The sequence below is a fragment of the Bos indicus x Bos taurus genome, chromosome 19 (assembly GCF_003369695.1).
Source record: "Bos indicus x Bos taurus breed Angus x Brahman F1 hybrid chromosome 19, Bos_hybrid_MaternalHap_v2.0, whole genome shotgun sequence".
In the NCBI taxonomy this organism is placed as follows: domain Eukaryota; kingdom Metazoa; phylum Chordata; class Mammalia; order Artiodactyla; family Bovidae; genus Bos; species Bos indicus x Bos taurus.
The window spans coordinates 21,988,738-22,006,970 of record NC_040094.1 but is presented as its reverse complement, the minus strand read 5'-3'; the positions used below and the strand labels follow the sequence as shown (position 1 = coordinate 22,006,970).

The window sequence follows — 18,233 nt, the reverse complement described above, 5'->3', positions numbered from 1 at the left end:
GGCTTCAGTAGGTAAACTTCAGCCTAATGCTTGGGAATCTTTGTGATATAAGCAAGTTGATTGTAGAGGGATTTCCATAGGAAAGGAGGCAGCATTATGGGGCAGGTAAGAGGGTCTTTTCATCGGATTTGCCCGTTGTGTGCTTTAGAATGGCAGGAGTCCAAAGTATTATATTAATAGAAGACCCTTAGAAAGTCCCAGCCTTATCTATTCATGTGGGTTTCCTCTGGCTTCAAAGTTAAATCCAAGCACCAGTCATTCAGTGTTTGGCTCTTGTTAAAGCTGAGTTGTTATCTGCTAAAAGATGACAGGGTGGGAGGTGGGTACTGTTGATTCCCAATTGCCCATCTCTTCAGGGCAACTATTAATAAAGTTTCCTTTAATCCAGAGTTTTAGACTAAGTTCATGAATACAATGAAATCACTTGAGAAAGTGGGTCTGTAGATCAATGATTAGTACATTTATTTCTCTGCAGGAAAAAGCCATAGTTTTCACTAAATCCTCAAAGGAATGTAATGACCTTGCCCTCACCCCAAATTAAGAACCTGGAATAGACTGTTGTGGGCATTTGACTTAGAAATTAAGTAAGGGGTTTTTAAGCTATTTAACCTTACCAGTGAGATTCATTTATCCATTTTTAAACAAACACTCATGATTTTCCCACAGTGAAAGATTTTGACCTACCATTTTCTCTCTGTTGAGGATTATGCAGCCTTTTGAATTCTCTCTGTCTGATAATCTTGGAGTAGATAATCTAAGAATGGTATTTGCGTAAAGAAAACGGAATATTGCTGTAAAGCCTGAATGTTTGTGTTCTTCAGCAAATAGTCACAACCTATTTGGTGAGTGAAAAGAGAAGCAGTACTGGTGTACAGTATTTCTGGTGCTTTGCACTCTAGGAAGGCAGAAATGACTTAAAGTTGTTGCTTTGAAGGAAAGTTGTCAAAAGAATTAGGAGAATTTCTAAATACATTTAATCCAGATACTTATTAAATTATAAAGAGCTTGTTGAGAGGTTTGGGGACCGCTGCCCTGGGCTGAGATATTTATTGGAATGAGTGTGCTCTTTGTGTTGTGTTCTGAGGGTCAAGAATTCGCCAACCCGTTAAACCATTCTTTGCTATTAATGCCAGATTCCACAGCCTACAATGTATAGTTACAAATTCTTAGAACTGTGAGCAATCAAATGTTATGTGGCATTTTTGCGTTTTTGCCATATCACGCTATTTATTTATTTAGACCCTTATCCAGTGCATCTTTGCTGTGGCAAAAAAAAAAAAAAAATCTGCATTTTGCATGTAAAGCCACGAGAAAACTCAGATCAGTTTCTCTGTCTTAGAAATTAAACACCCTTTAGAAATGAAACTATTTATTTAAATCTTAGTATTTTTTCCTCCAAAAGGATTATTTCAGTGTCAGTTGAGAATATTTAAATACAGTTATTTTTCATTGAGTAGGGTTTTAATGCAGAGGAAACAAGAGTGGAGTTTTTTCACAATTCATCCTATTTAAAGTATTAAATATGTATCTTATGTTGCTTTTAGTTTAGAAGTATATACTAGAAAGTGAATATACAAATATGGTATATAAGCTGTATGTTTGTTTTCTCTTTACTGACTGTTCTTTAAATATGTCACTGTAGAAATGTTCAAATATGTATGAAGAGAAAAAGCATTCTAAATGTTGCCTTTTTAGCATTGACCATGAAACTGAAAAAAATGTAGGCCTCTTCAGTGACACTAAAAACTTTGGGAAAACATCCAACATCTGCTTATCTTTCCTGCAGTGGAAATGTTCATAATTGCAATGTGCAGTTTCCTTTGAATGAAAATAAATAGATTTCTATTTGTTATACTTACATTTCAGAAGCATGTTTACTGAATTCTTTAAATGTATTTAATGTTTTTCCCTGACAGTTGGAGAGGTACCAAAAACATCTGATTGTTATTAGGGTCTTCTTAGCTTTCTTTCAAGGGCAATTGTGTTTTTCTTTAAGATATTTTCCTAAGGCTCTTTGTTTTGAGTCCAGGTTTAGGGTCCCCTTACAGAATATGTCTACCCAAGGAGATTCCTCTGTTACCTGGATTACCATGTCCTTGACACACTTTAACACAATCCTTATTATAAAATCCCTGTTCCATAAGCTTTTTCTTTTTAAATACACAAGTCAGTTTTGTCCCTGTTTGGTTCTTTCTTTGCTGGATGATGGTCTAAGAGGCTGTCACCTAGACCTTGCTGGAGGACTATACCAGGCAGACCCTGGTGTTTTAGACACCAGGGAATTCCCAAGTTGAAACCTATTTGTTCCAGTTCCCAGGAGACCAAACGGCTGACTATTTTACCCTGTTGACCTAGACAGCTCTTTGGCTGAGGCATGGTGACCAGTCCTGGCTAGTGAGTTACCTTTGCTTTAGTCGTGACTATGGTGAAGTTATGTATGTTAGAGACTGTTGTATGCATACTAGAGGTTATACTTCTGTTCACAGTGAAATACAATTGAGCATTGGTTGCTCTGTTGGTTTCCAAGGAATGCGTGCATCAATACAGGGTTGCTTTTGTGTGTGACTTTCCCCCTCAGCTGAGGAAGTAACCCCACTGTTGTGACCCTAAGCCTAGGACTGAGTTTCCTATCTTTAGTGGGGCCTGCATACCTTGTCTAAATATAGCGAGGTGTGGACTTGGCTGATATGGAAAGAGACAGTAGAATGACCTTAGCTGGTCTTCATTACTAGTATTACAATTATATTTAAAGAAACAGAACTATTCCGGTTCTGCCTATAGGTAAAGATGCTTTTTCCAGCTGCTCAGCTTCCTTGGGAAAAAGTTTTATGCACTAAACCAAAAAATTTGTTTTAAAAGCTAAAGTGAATCACTTCAGAAAGAAACCAGGAGTTCATTCCATATGAAAACATGCCTAAGGGGCAGTTTCCTTTTCTATTTCTTTGACCAAAACTTAACATTTCTTCAGAGTTTCAAAGATAAAGCCTAAGCTTCATGTACTTTAGGATAATAACTTGTCTTTATATAATTCTGACATTTGTTAACTTTCTAGAAACCTTGCACAAACTTTCTGTCAGCTAGTGACTAAAGTTTGTACATCTTTTCATCTTTTTCTTTTTTAATTGATCAACACTCAAGTAGGGGAGGGATGGGATTCCATTTGCAGAAAAAATTTCCAGTGGAAGCAGGAATCCAGTGAACACATTAACTATTTGGTTACTAAGAAGGAGAAGTCTATAGCATTTAACGTCATTTAATGTGCTGTTGTGACCTAACATTTTAGGGGAATTCTTTGAGAGTTACTTCTGCTATGAAAAACCTAGTTGGTCTTTTTGACGGATTAATACGATAAAAATAAACTGATCTCCTCTTGAACTAATGGAATGCTTTTACAGTTGCTAGTGGTAATCTCCTAAAATTACAAACTTTAAAAGTTTATAATGTTGTTTGAGAAAAATGAAATATGATTGCCTCACGTCATATTATACAATTCAGTGGTGACAGAGCAAGAACTCTAGGTCACCTGTGAGTCCCTTGCTTTTTCCTCCTCTCTACCTTTACATGTTTCCATACAGCAGGTGAGATACTAACCTTCTCTTTTATAAATAGAGAATCTGCCTAAACTGCTAAAACTGACTTAGTGGCACCAAACCAGGTGTAAAGTGAGATTAGAAAATCCTGGTCAGCTGAGTCCTGGCCAGGTGTGCCTCTGGTGCCTTCTCCAAGTCAATGAAAATATGACCTCAGAACTGGAAATCTATTTGTAGAAAGGTTTGATACAGCCACCTCATCACAATTTTTTATCATCGTTTACTCTGACACCTTGTTTAGTGTTATGATCCCACTTATAGAAGAGAAATAAGAAACAAAGTTAGCTGGCTGTTACAAAATGGCAGCTTTACTGTGATTTAGGTATATTCCCCAGGTTTACTATGATCCCATACTCTGGATGGTCTGTGGTTCATCTTTAATACAAATTCTTTTTAAGTTCTTCAGAGCTATGTTTTACACAACTATTGATTTTAGAGATGAGGAAGTTAATTATCTGTGAGAGCTGTCTTCTCATCAGTTCAGTTCAGTTCAGTCGCTCAGTCATGTCCGAATCTTTGCGACCCCATGAATCGCAGCACGCCAGGCCTCGTTCCATCACCAACTCCTGGAGTTTACTCAAACTCACGTCCATCGAGTTGGTGATGCCATCCAGCCATCTCATCCTCTGTCATCCCCTTCTCCTCCTGCCCCCAATCCCTCCTAGCATCAGGGTCTTTTCCAATGAGTCAACTCTTTGCATGAGGTGGCCAAAGTATTGGAGTTTCAGCTTTAGCATCAGTCCTTCCAATGAACACCCAGGACTGATCTCCCTCAGAATGGACTGGTTGGATCTCCTTGCAGTCCAAGGGACTCTCAAGAGTCTTCTCCAACACCACAGTTCAAAAGCATCAATTCTTCGGCGCTCAGCTTTCTTCACAGTCCAACTCTCACATCCATACGTGACCACTGGAAAAAGCATAACCTTGAGTAGATGGACCTTTGTTGGCAAAGTAATGTCTCTGCTTTTCAATATGCTATCTAAGTTGGTCATAACTTTCCTTCCAAGGAGTAAGCGTCTTTTAATTTCATGGCTGCAGTCACTATCTGCAGTGATTTTGGAGCCCCAAAAAGTAAAGTCTGCCACTGTTTCCACTCTTTCCCCATCTATTTGCCATGAAGTGATGGGACCAGATGCCATGATCTTAGTTTTCTGAATGTTGAGCTTTAGGCCAACTTTTCCACTCTCCTCTTTCACTTTCATCAAGAGGCTCTTTAGTTCTTCTTCACTTTCTGCCATAAGGGTGGTGGTATCTGCATATCTGAAGTTACTGATATTTCTCCTGACAGTCTTGATTCCAGCCTGTGCTTCTTCCAGCCCAGTGTTTCTCATGATGTACTCTGCATATAAGTTAAATAAGCAGGGTGACCATATTCAGCCTTGACGTACTCCTTTTCCTATTTAGAACCAGTCTGTTGTTCCATGTCCAGTTCTACCTGTTGCTTCCTGTCCTGCATATAGGTTTCTCAAGAGGCAGGTCAGGTGGCCTGGTATTCCCATCTCTTTCAGAATTTTCCACAGTTTCTTGTGATCCACACAGTCAAAGGCTTTGGCATAGTCAGTAAAGCAGAAATAGATGTTTTTCTGGAACTTTCTTGCTTTTTCGATGATCCAGCGGATGTTGGCAATTTGATCTCTGGTTCCTCTGCCTTTTCTAAAACCATCTTAAACATCTGGAAGTTCACGGTTTACATACTGCTGAAGCCTGGCTTGCAGAATTTTGAGCATTACTTTACTAGTGTGTGAGATGAGTACAATTGTGCAGTAGTTTGAGCATTCTTTGGCATTGCCTTTCTTTGAGATTAGAATGAAAACTGACCTTTTCCAGTCCTGTGGCCACTGCTGAGTTTTCCAAATTTGCTGGCATATTGAGTGCAGCACTTTCACAGCATCATCTTTCAGGATTTGAAATAGCTCAACTGGGATTCCATCACCTCCACTAGCTTTGTTCGTAGTGATGCTTTCTAAGGCCCACCTGACTTCACATTCCCAGATGTCTGGCTCTAGGTGAGTGATCACACCATCGTGATTATCTTGGTCATGAAGATCTTTTTTGTACAGTTCTTCTGTGTATTCTTGCCACCTCTTCTTAATATGTCTTCTCATAGATTGTCTTTAATAATCTAACTTAATTTAACTGAGAGCCAAAGAGATTTAGTATTACTGGCCTAACAGTTCTTCACTGATGTCCTGTTCTAATGTAATACAGATGAATTTGTATTCATCTGTAAAATTCACTTGCCTTCTCTTGATTGAAGTCAGCTTCTGGTTTCTGATTCATTTTCTGCTTGTTATATTATGTGCAGACAGTTAACCTTGCTTTCTTTATGATCGGTTGAAAATGGTGGTTTTAGAACTTAGTTGCATTATCTTCCGTTTAACTTGACCCTGACTATATCATCAGTATATTGTCATATCCGTTGAGTAGGGGATAAGGAAGGAGGGAAGTCTTTTGTGTAAAAGCATTCTCCTCAGCTGTTCTTCCTTGATGCTGGAAGTTTGGTGCCTGGCAGGAAATGATATAGACATGCGTGATAACAAAGTGACATGAGGAAGAATTGCCTGTAAGTTTCCCTGGCTTGTGCAGGATGATGGGCTGTCAGCTGGCAGATAGGTTAAGGCAAATTTGGTCTCCAAATCTGAGGATTAACAAAGTAAAACAAGAAAAAGTTGAGATAGTGAAGAAAAAGAAAAACCTGTTTTGAGAAAAGTTTGGACAGAAGCAGGTGGTATAAAAGTTAATATCCATGTAAATAAGACTTTTTTTTTTTTTTTTGACCCTCCTGGGTGAGAGTGTAAAGCAATGAGATTTGTTAAAGGAAAGGATCTGTCTGCAGAATCAGGAGATGCAAAAGAAAAAGATATTCTTGGATTGCAAGGAATTGGCACATATCAAATCTTTCTTTTTTAGACTTTCGTACAATATAGGTTTTAAGTAAAATTTCCATCTGTACCAAAATATAAACTAGACAAATATCCCCAAGATATCCATCTTCTCTTCATTCCTGTTAGCTCACTGATCGACTACCCTGTCTCCTTCTTGCTTGGAACACTTAAGTAACATCTGTTTCCCTCTTTCTAACTCTCAACCCCTTCCAGTCCATTCTCCATGCTGTAGTTAGAAGAATCTTCTGGTAATGCAAACTTTGGATTTCTGTCATCCTCAGGGCTAAAGTCCAAATTCTTTGGCAAGTCATATAAGACCTTTTCAACCTATGACCTACTTACCTCTGTCCAGATTTACTGCAACCCTGCCTCTTATTCTTCGACCATATAGTAAGATTATATGAGCAATTTGGGTGGCTTTAGCCAAACAAGTTTATATAAACCTACAGATTATCAGCTCCATTGTCATATCAGCAGTAAAGGGAGCTCACATAAGACTTAGAAGAGGCTAGTGTGCCTGAATAAGAAGTTTCTACAATCTTTTGTGGTGAATTCACTCAGAAGGCAGATGCTGGATGGTAACTCATCCAGCACACTCAACTTCTCAGAAAAGGGAAGTTCAAGATAGAACACCAGCTAGAACTTTGTAAGAACACCAGCTAGAACTTTGTAAGAACTCTGCAAGTTGAAAGTTCTGTGAATAGAAGTTCCCTTCTTTGCATCAGGAGTGATGGAAGGCTGCAAAGAACACTCACACAGCCTGTGTACACACAGACACCAGAGAAGAGGTTTTGTTTTAATTTTTTTAATTGGAGGATAATTGCTTTAAAGTGTTGCATTAGTTTCTACTGTACCACAATGTGAATCAGCTACAGGTACACATATACCCTTCCTGTTGAACCTCCTCTCTCCCACCCCGATCCCACCCCTCTAGGTCACCACAGAGCATGGAGCTGAGCTTCCTGTGTTACCCAGCAGCCTCCTGCTGGCTGTCTTATTTATACATGGTGGTGCGTGTGTGCTGGGCTTCCCAGGTGACTCGGTGGTAAAGAATCCACCTGCAAATGCAAGAGACACAGGAGACGTGGGTCAGCTCCCAGGTCGGAGAGATCCCCTGGAGGAGAAAATGGCAACCTACTCCAGTACATTCTTGCCTGGGGAATTCCATGGGCAGAGGAGCCTGGTGGGCTACAGTCCATAAGGCTGCAGAGAGTCGGACACAACGACGTATGCACACAGCTGGTGCATGTACGTCAGCGCTACTCAGAGGTGTTATAGTGAGTGACTTTCACACTGCATTAGACTTCAAAGTGGACGTGAGTCTTCAGCATCATTTCCCTTGTCATTTTCAGATCACATTTGTTAAATACTCCATACATAGTATTAAGACTGGGCACTATATAAAGCAGTGTCCATGAACTTTCACTACCTTACACATGAAAAAAGCCAAGAGTGTAGACCTAGGAATATACATCTCATTAAACAGAAACAAAGCTTAACAATACACCAAAGCAAGGCGGTGGAACAAATGAACAGGTGTATTATCTTGGCCTTCACATGAATTTTTCTGTACATGATAAGCATTTTTATTTGGAATTGAAACAAGAAGGGAGGAGTAGGGCAGCTTGCTTCCCACTCAGATTTTTATACAGTAGGTTATGCCCTCTCTCTTCTACCACAGAGAGAGAAGCTCTCTGCAAAGAAATAGCGGTGCTGCTGACAAAGAACCTTGATCACTTGAAATGGACAGAAGGGCGGCTTGGGTCATCCTTTGCCTAGCAAACATTGCTGATGGCAAAGCCTTTGGGGCAGAGAGGTAGCTCATGAATGAGGAACTTATCTAAGAAACTGCAGCTTTCTCAGCCCTGAGGGTACTAATTGTTGGTTTCATCACAGCTCACTTTCTCTCAAGCCCCACCCATCACTTCAGAGAACTTGTTGAGGACAGCTTGACTTTTTCAAGTCTCGTTTCTGTGGTAGATGTCTGAAAACACAGCTTACGCAAAACATCTGTGTGCTTGACTGTGTTCCCACGGTGTGTTTTCCTGTATTGCCCTCTCCCCTCCCTTTTGGGGTCCTTTTTTAAAATTAAAAACACAGGATAAGAATCATTAAAAAGATATTTGCAAAAAGAAATTGCCACCTCAAAGCCACCATTCTTACAAATAGCCATTTTCACTCCTGCCATGTTACCTTCCCATTCTTTACATGCATAGTTTTTTGCCTGGTTATATCCTTTTTCTTAAGCTGAAGTTCAGATACTTGGTCATTTAGTCACTTCCCTGTTTTCTTGCCCCCGATCCCAGCATCATCTCTTGGATTTTGGTCTTGAGTTACCAAAAGGGCATTGCAGCTTATCAGCATTTTGTCAGTGAGTCCTAATTCTCTTATTTTCCTTTCCTAGATCCTAGTAGTTTTTAGAATGTGGCTAAGATCCAACTTTTATCTTTAAAAGTGAGATATATATGTGTAGGCTTTTTAATTTTCTTAACGTCTAAAAACTGCTGTTTTAAAGTATGTTGATTTTCAAGGCACATTGCTGTGCCCACCCCATGGCAGCCTGGAGTAGGAAAAAACATATCTACAAACTAGAAATACTGATTTGCTGCATTAAATATATTTATTAAAATGTTAAGATAAGCATGTAAAAATAGAAAATGTATTCTTTACCACGGTAGATGAGAAGAAAGGAAATATACAAGAAAAGCAAAAACTGAGTAAATAAAAGAACAAGTTAGTCCATATATCAGTATTTATTGTAAATATAAATAAACATATAAATTCACATATGCTCAGTTGTATCTGACTCTTTGTGACCCTTTGAACTGTAACCCACCAGGCTCGATTCACACAGCCCCCATAAAAGGAGAAAAAAAAAAATCTGCACCTTTAAGAATACCTTGAGAGACTTCCCTAGTGGTCCAGTGGCTAAGACTCTGTGCTTCCAATGCAGAGGGCCCAGGTTCGATCCCTGGTCAGGGAACTAGATCCCACATGCCACAGGTAAGACCCAGCTCAGCCAAATAAATAAATAAAAATTAATTAATTAAACTTTTTTAGAAAGAAAACTTAAAAAAAAAAGAGTACCTTCAGCCACCTTCCTGTTAGACATGCTGTGGTCCCCTGTGCTTAGATATTTAAAGGGTAGCCCTCTATGGTATGTAGGGTCCCCTAAGGACTGAAGAAGTCCACAGGACTTACATACAGCCTTGCTAGCTGTTTGTTGCCATGTAAGAAGATAAAAGGATTGCGGCTTTCCTTCCAGTCACTGTGCAAAAGAGAATTGCTCCTGGCAGTTAGAAATCATTTCCTTTTGTTCCTTTTGTTTCCTGTGTCCTGCGTTGCATCATGGGGTAGTTCTGGGACCTAACTCAGCCAGTACCTAAAAACATCTAGGCAGTTGGTGTAGAATCGTTCCTATATTGAAGCAGGTATGTGATGATTTATCATTTTCCCTCCAGCACATTTAAACACATATGAAATTTAAATTTACTCTTGGGTCATTTTGATTTAAATATTTTCCTCTTTTTCCAAATCCAAATATTTGGAATTCTCATTGCTTCATAGTGCATTCTGGAGTATTGCAAAATACCACTGTGTGATCTCTTGGTCCCTAGCCCTCTGATTTCTCATGAATGCTCTCTGGAAAATACGGAAGAAGGTGCTGTAGATCATTGCTTTCTTCCTAAGTTTATCCAAAAAGGTACATCTAGTGTATTTGAAAAATTATTAAAATTAGATCAGTTATCAAGAAAGCTTAATAAATTAAATTTGCAAGGAAAAATGGGGTACATTTTTCATCTGTATTGGTGGTACAATTCTGTGATGATTCTGTAAGAGGGAAAACTGTAGGAAACAAGGAACATCAGATCTGTTATAAAATATGAGTTGATTAAGGCGACTACCTGCTGTTTGCTTTCTCTTTTCCCATTTCTTTAACAGCTCCTTAAATTGTCCTTTGAACTTTGCCTTTTGCTGTGTTTTTCTCTTCCTTCTCATTCTCTCCCGCCTCTCACCCCGTCATCATCACCACTCGTATTACTATTTAGTAAAAGGTAACTGCTTTTGTAAGTCTCAGAGCCTAAGCACTGGTAACAGCATTCCTCCTGGATTTCATTGTGCATGCCAGGAGGCTCTGTAATGTGCATTAAAACAGATACAAATATAATAAAAGGATTTGCCCAAGGACTTTTAATAGTAAAGCAAACCAGGGAGAAGATTTAAAAGAGGAGTCAGCATACTTGTGACATGCCTTTCTCTATTTCTCTTTATTTGATAGTTTGATCAGTATCTTTATTTGATCAGTATCTTTGAGGGACTTTTAAGAATGCCTGCTGGGTCTTCCCTGGCAGTCCAGTGGTCAAGACTCTACGCTTCCACTGCAAGGGGCGCAGATTCAATCCCTGATCGGGGAACTAAGATCCTGTGTGACATGTGGCACAGTTCCCCTCCCCAAAAAAGAGTGTCTGTTGGCAAATAATCTAATTTTCTTTGCCTAAGTTAGAGAACTATAGAAGAACTGGTTAGACAAGCAAGATGATAGACTTCTTTTACAGACTGGGTTAAATTTTTTGGCCAGTGAATTTTGAGAATTACTTGTAAGGTTGCAGTAAAGTAGCACTGAACTTACTTAATTTATAACCAAAACATAAAACCTTGGTTTTCTGATAATTTGAGTTACTTCTTGGAACCCTGCCAGTACCCTGGTAAGTAGGCTGAAGTGGGCCTGAATTGTACAAAACAGGCAAAGAAAGAACTCAGACTGCTAAAGAAGCCATGGAGTAGAGTTTCAAAACACAAAGCAAAGCAACATAACTTGGAAACAGGCCAAAATTTGACCCCTGCTTTGTCATGCTGATTGTGTAATTGGTAAGCTTAGGGAAGTTATCCTCCAAACCTTTCTTTCTTCTGTGAAATGGGAAGAATAACTTCTATTCATGGAGTTATTGCGAGATAGTGATTGTAAAGTGCCAGGCACCATGCCCAGCACAGGATGGGAACTCAATAAATGCTCATTACAGCATCTTCAAGTTTACTTCACAGTACACTCAGAGCCAGCACCAAACTACTTCCTCCAGCTTCTACTTCCATCACATAACTCCGTAACACAGCATTTTGATGGACATGCCATCATACCTGATTCTAGGTTTTCACCAAAAAAAGTTTATGAAGTAATGGCCAAGTTGTTCCCATTATCATCAACAAATAATAGCTATTTCAGTTCAGTTCAGTTCAGTTCAGCCACTCAGTCGTGTCCGACTCTTTGCAGCCCCATGAATCGCAGCACGCCAGGACTCCCTGTCCATCACCAACGCCCAGAGTTCACTCAAACTCACGTCTATCCAGTCGGTGATGCCATCCAGCCATCTCATCCTCTGTCATCCCCTTTTCCCCCTGCCCCCAATCCCGCCCAGCATCAGAGTCTTTTCCAATGAGTCAACTCTTCGCATGAGGTGGCCAAAGTACTGGAGTTTGAGTTTTAGCATCATTCCTTCCAAAGAACACCCAGGGCTGATCTCCTTTGGAATGGACTGGTTGGATCTCCTCACAGTCCAGGGGACTCTCAAGAGTTTTCTTCAACACCACAGTTCAAAAGCATCAATTCTTTGGCACTCAGGTTTCTTCACAGTCCAACTCTCACATCCATACATGACCACGGGAAAAACCATAGCCTTGACTAGACGGACCTTTGTTTGGCAAAGTAGTGTCTCTGCTTTTGAATATGCTATCTAGGTTGGTCATAACTTTTCTTCCAAGGAGCAAGCGTCTTTTAATTTCATGGCTGCAGTCACCACCTGCAGTGATTTAGTAGATGGTAAAGAATCTGCCTGCAATTCAGGAGACCTGGGTTTGATCCCTGGGTTGGGAAGATCCCCTGGAGAAGGGAATGGCTACCCACTCCAGTATTCTTGCCTGGAGTGTTCCATGGACAGAGGGGCCTGACGGGCTACAGTCCTTGGGGTCGCAAAGAGTCAGACGTGAATGAGTGACTGACATTTTTTTAGACAGCCAGTGGTACAGGTCTAGGGCTTTGGTGATAAATCTGAGCTAGAGAACCAATTTGGGAGGTGAGGTACCTCCACGATGGTTCCCAGCGATTCTTTGCTCCCAGTATTTGCATCCTGTATAGTTCCCTCCAACATTAAATAGGAGTGATCTATGTAACTAATAGGATATTGCAGAAATTATGGTGTGTCACTTCCAGGGTTAAGTCATGAATCACTGCACTTCTGCCTTGTTCCCCTTGGGATCACTTACAGGGGAAAGACAGCTGCCATGTCGTAAGGTCACTCAAGCAGACCGTTGCATGGCAGAGAATTGAGGCCTCCTGTCAATATCCATATAAGGGAGCAGTCTTGGAAGCAGATCTTCCCACCTCCAGACTAGGCTTCAGTTGACTGCCTTCTCATAAGAAACCCTGAACCAGAGCCACCCAGCTGGTGTGCTCCTGCACTCTTTTTTTTTTTCCTTAAGATTTATGTATTTTATTTTTTGGCTGCCCTAGGTCTTCGTTGCTACACTTGGGCTTTCTCTAATTGCAGCCAGTGGGGGCTTCTTTTTGTTGCAGTGCACCAGCTTCTCATTGCGGTGGCTTCTCTTGATGTGGAGTACAGGCTCTATGAATGTGGGATTCAGTCGTTGCAGCCTGTGGGCTCAGTAGTTCCGGCTCGTGAGCTCTAGAGCACTGGCTCAGTAGTTGTGGCGCACAGATTTAGTTGCTTCAAGGCCCGTGGGATCTTCCCAGACCAGGATCGAACCAGTCTCCCTTGCGTTGCAAGGCAGATTCTTAACCACTGGACCTAAATTAGGGAAGCCCTGCTCCTGGCCCCTTAACCCACAGAAACTGTGTGAGGTAATAAGTGGTTTTTGTTGCATTAGGCTTCCAAGTTTTAGGGTAATTTATTATCTGTCAGTAAGGTAACTAGTCAGGAGTCGTCCTTTATAGGACAGGGTGGGCTGGAGAAGGCATCAGAAGAGTATATACAGAGCAGAAAGAAGAATGACAAGGAAATGATCAAAGATGACATATGTAAGAGCTTGGAAAAGACTAGGAGCCCACAAACGAAAAGCATAGTAGCAGTACTAAGAAAGTAAGACTATTAGGAGATAGAAGGTTATCAACAAAGTCAAATGATCAAGAAAGATGAGGACTGAACAGCGTCCATTGGATTTGACCAGCCAAAGAATATCTCCGTTGGAGTGCCTTGGAAGCCGAATCCCATATGAAGTGGAGACACTGAGACCTGTGTCACTTGCCCTTCCCTGTCCCTTTGATCTCATCTTCTTCCACACGTCATTGACTCACCACACTTGAGTGCTGTTAACTTCCCTGCTATGGTCCAAACCAGCCAAGTACACGTCAGAGCCTTTGCATTTGCTGCCCCGTCTGCCTTTAATATTCTTTTCCTAAACAGCCACACGACTCCCTCCCTTACTTCCTACAGATTTCTGCTCAAATGTCACCTTATCAGAGAGACATTCCCCGAGCATATGTTATAGCACAGATATACACAGCAGCCCTCTCTTTACTCTGCTCAGTTTTGCTCCATAGCACTCACCATCATGTGAAGTCCAAAGGGGCAGCCACCGCTCAGCCGTGGCCAGTTGTTCGTAGGTGTGAATGCCGACGTAAGTGTAATTTTCTGATCTTTCAAGAGAAGCTGGAAATTCTGATTTTTCAGTATAATTAGTTGTTAGTGAGTTTAAAAGCACTGTGACGGTCAGACGATCTGTTTGTTTTAAGAGAGGTGAGTCAGGTAGGGTAGGATATCTGGCAGAGGATCTTAAACTGGGATTCAGTGTCTCAGATGCCAAGAGGAATGAGTCTCTTTTAAAAAGGAGAATGTGATTTGCTAATGCCTGTCAGGGCTCCAGGTGCTAAATGAAAAGCAGAAACTGATATTAAGCTAAGACTAAAGGATTTTGTCCCTTGGATCTATCACTCAGGAAATCACTGGCAAACTTGGATGGGAAGGACTTTCAGAGGTGGGAGAGGAGCAAGATGGCAGTAGGAAAAATGACTGCAGTGGAAGAAAATGGAGACAGAAAGTATATACTCCTTTTTAAAGAATTTCAGTAATAAAGGAAGAGAACTTAGGAACAGAAGATCAAGTAAGGGTTTTGTTTTAAGGATGTGAAAGAACAGACCTGAGCATGTTTCTGGGCTAAGGAGAAGTCACTCGAAAGAGGATGACCAATTGATACAACTAGGAGACAAGGAAATGGGGTCAAGGATGCTGGTGAACAGGTTGACTTTTGACAGCTGGATGCATCATCCTCTCAGGTCAGAGAAAGGAGATAAGTCTGCAGAGGAGGGAAATTAATTGGGAGCAATCACACCAGCTAATCTCCTCCATGGTGCAGAAGACGAGGTTAACTGGAGAGTTGAAGAAAGCAGGAGTTGCGATGGGACTTGAGGAGAGCAGGGAGGGTTTGGAGCAGGCAGGGGAAGAAATTGGGGGTGGGGGAGGGGTGCAGATCTGTAGGTGTTAACTGCCCAGCTTAGTCAACTCACTGTTGTTGCCGTCATCTCTGACACCTCTGTCACTGAGGCCATGGATGTGCCCTAGCATCCAGAGGCACAGTTTCATAATCTCCTTAAGCATTTTTGGGGGCTGCCTTTCATTTATTGAGTATATATTTATTGCCCATCTGCTTAGTGTCAGGTACTGTGTTAGACACTAAATAAAGAATATTAAACAAAGCAGTTGTTCCTGCTCAAGGAGCTTGCTGCTTATACAGATAATCATAAATAAGTCTCATCAAAGAATACTATAATTTTAAGCTGTAGTATTATGAAAGGAAGTCAGGAACAAAGAGAACAGATGGTAGGGAAACCTGTTCGGAAATAAGACACGGACTAGGTTGGTTACGGAAGGAAGAAAAGCCAAAAAGAGGTGGATGACTTGGAAAGAAATCGAGGAACTGAGGGCCTGGAGTCTCCACCAGGTTGAAGAGTGAGTGAACACATGAAGGTCACAAGAGAGGGAGTTGCAATCAGTAACTGGGAGTTTGATTTCTGAAATCAAGTCTGTTAAAAATCCAGTGCCTTTGAAAGGGATTCTGGGAATTCGTTTAAATGGAGCCTAGGTGACAGTCTGTGAGGATCAAGAGGAGAGAGATTTGGGGACCAAGCTGTTGGGTGTTCATCTGTATGAACAGTGGAATCTCTTAAGATTGTTGTAAGAAGCAGGGTGAAAAGAGAGAAGATTGAGCAAGGTAAGGAGTGAATTAGAGACAGTGACAAGGGTGTCAGAGGCGACAGCAACAGAGAGTAGACGGTACCCTGAGCCTCACAAGAGGCTTTGTGTGAAAGTGAGAGAGAAATAGTCAGAAAGCAGGGGTTGACATTTTGGCCAAGTGCTTAAAAGCCCAACTTGCATTCCTTCTGCAGGTGTGTTTTAAATACCTAGAAAAGCATTTGTTGAATCATGCAAATGAAATGATATTTCAAATGCTGAACAGTTTGAGTTAACCTCCTTTTGTTTTGTTTAATCCCACCAACTATTTTAAAATTTGGTGCTAGGTAATGTGGGTCATATCTCTTGGGTGACTCGTAAGTACATCCAGCATGTTACATACTGAGAAAGAACCGTTAAGGTCATTTCGTTTTTGATTCGGATAGCTTTTAAGCTTTACCTTTTTAAATGAGAAGTATATAAGTCTAGAGTTTTGGGCCACAGCACTGATAAGCTTTATTAATTAATTAATTTCTGAGCAGAGGTGGGTAGACTTTTGGCAGATGACTGCTGGAGATGAGGCTGAGACTTGCTAGAGTGGCTGCAAAGGGACGGAGATTGGAAGGCGGCAGCAATGTCATGAGTCCTGGTCTCTGAATCTTAGCTCACACTCAGAAGTGTTTGGGGGCGGGAATGCTCACTATGAGTCCAGGAGCAGTGGCTGCCTGGAGGAGCTGGAGAGAGTGGCTGCTCTTCTTCACGTACCCAGAGATTAAAATGATTTTATGTGTGTGCTGGTTTTATAAAATGTGCTAAATTAGGCCCACCTACTACCAGCTGGAGCCATGACCTGGACCCTCTCTGAGGGCGCTCCAACTCTGACCTGTCATTATTTGGTAGTACTTCAAAAATCCAAACCGACAGCTAAAACACTTTAGATCCCTGGAATCCAGGAGGTCAAGTGTATATGTGAGCAGACAGCATCTAGAAAGACACACCTTTGGTCTGGGAGAAGACTGCAGAGGAACCCAGGGCTAGGCAGGCAGCCACTGCTTTTCACATGTCGATTTGTTTGCCCTCCTGCCTAGGCTTCATGGTCTTCCTTTATTTATTTATTTTTTTTAAGCAATGTTTGATATCCAACAACCATACTAAAGGAAAAAGAAACTACATGAAAGTGTTTGCCTCATGGGAGTATGTCTAAATCATGGGAGTATGTCTAAATATTTCCCTATTAAGACCTAAACTTTTGTCTTCAAGATACCATGAAAAATCGAGCCAGTATATCACACCAGGCTTTGCAGTGAAATCCTGCCTTTGTTCTCGTTAGATAAACTGACCAGATGTGTTTTTAGCTGCTGGTTGCTTCAGATGATTAGGTCATCAAATGTGTCCTATTTTGGTAACCTCTGCTGCTGCTGCTAAGTCGCTTCAGTCGTGTCCGACTCTGTGCGACCCCATAGACGGCAGGCCACCAGGCTCCCTCATCCCTGGGATTCTCCAGGCAAGAACACTGGAGTGGGTTACCATTTCCTTCTCCAGTGCACGAAAGTGAAAAATGAAAGTGAAGTCGCTCAGTCGTGTTCGACTCTTAGCGACCCCATGGACTGCAGCCCACTAGGCTCCTCCGTCCATGGGATTTTCCAGGCAAGAGTACTGGAGTGGGGTGCCATTGCCTTCTCCGTTTGGTAACCTCTAACTTAGGATAAAGGGTTATGGTGCTGCCCTGGGTTTCAGATGACTTGGACCTTCATCTGAGCTCCACTGCTACCTAACTGTGTGACTTTGGGCAAGCTGTTGGATTCTCTGAACTTCAGTTGATGTATCAGATTCTCTGTTGCAAGCTCAGAAATGAATATTAACTATCTTCAGCAAAATTTTTCTTAGAAGGGTGTCAGAGCTTACCTAATGGATGGGAGGCCAGAAGACCAAACCTAGGAAACAGGCAGGAGCCAAGGACATTGAAGGAAAAGCCAGAGTAGGCACAGACTAGTCTCTGCCTTGCCACTCTCCCCGTGGTGAATGTGACCATCCCCCACTTTCCTTACTCACTTGGGTCGCCTGCCTGAGATTCAGGAGGCAGTTTGCAGCTGGCCAGGCCTAATCCACATGCCAGCGTCCTGCAAGGCCCCTTGCAGCTCCAGAGTTGGAAGGTCACCATGACTAGGTACATTGAGGGAGATTCCCCAAGAGGTGACTAGGGTGACAGGCAGGAGAGCTCTCTATTACTGCTTGTCAGCCAGAAACCACAAATGGCAACCCAGACGTACCCCCGTCTCTAGAAATGGGAAGGTTGAATTGTATGGCCGGTGGTAAAATAGTTGATCCTAGATTGTGTTTCTGTCTGGACGTTTCTGAGATGCACATGTTTGAGGCAAGAATGAAATAGTTACAAGATCTTATCAGTAAATGAACATTCAAAATGATAAAGGAATATCCGGTAGTAGGGGGGGGGGTCTCCTCTAATTTATGATCTGTAGGAAAAGGACCAGGAAGATTAGTCCTGATGGAATTTGTTCCTCAGCCTTGAACAAATAGACCTTTTTTCCTTCTTCGTAAGTTGTAGAAAAGTAGGAAAG

General features: G+C 41.5%; 1 protein-coding gene and 1 non-coding gene across 6 annotated transcripts in view; both read left to right on the top strand.

Annotated features, from left to right (window-relative positions):
- The window catches only part of SSH2 (slingshot protein phosphatase 2), a 246,458-nt gene that overhangs the window by 161,099 nt on the left and 67,126 nt on the right, over window positions 1–18,233 (top strand). The window lies entirely within an intron of this gene.
- Window positions 9,386–9,458, top strand: TRNAG-UCC. The gene has a single exon. It is a non-coding gene; the product is annotated as a tRNA-Gly (tRNA).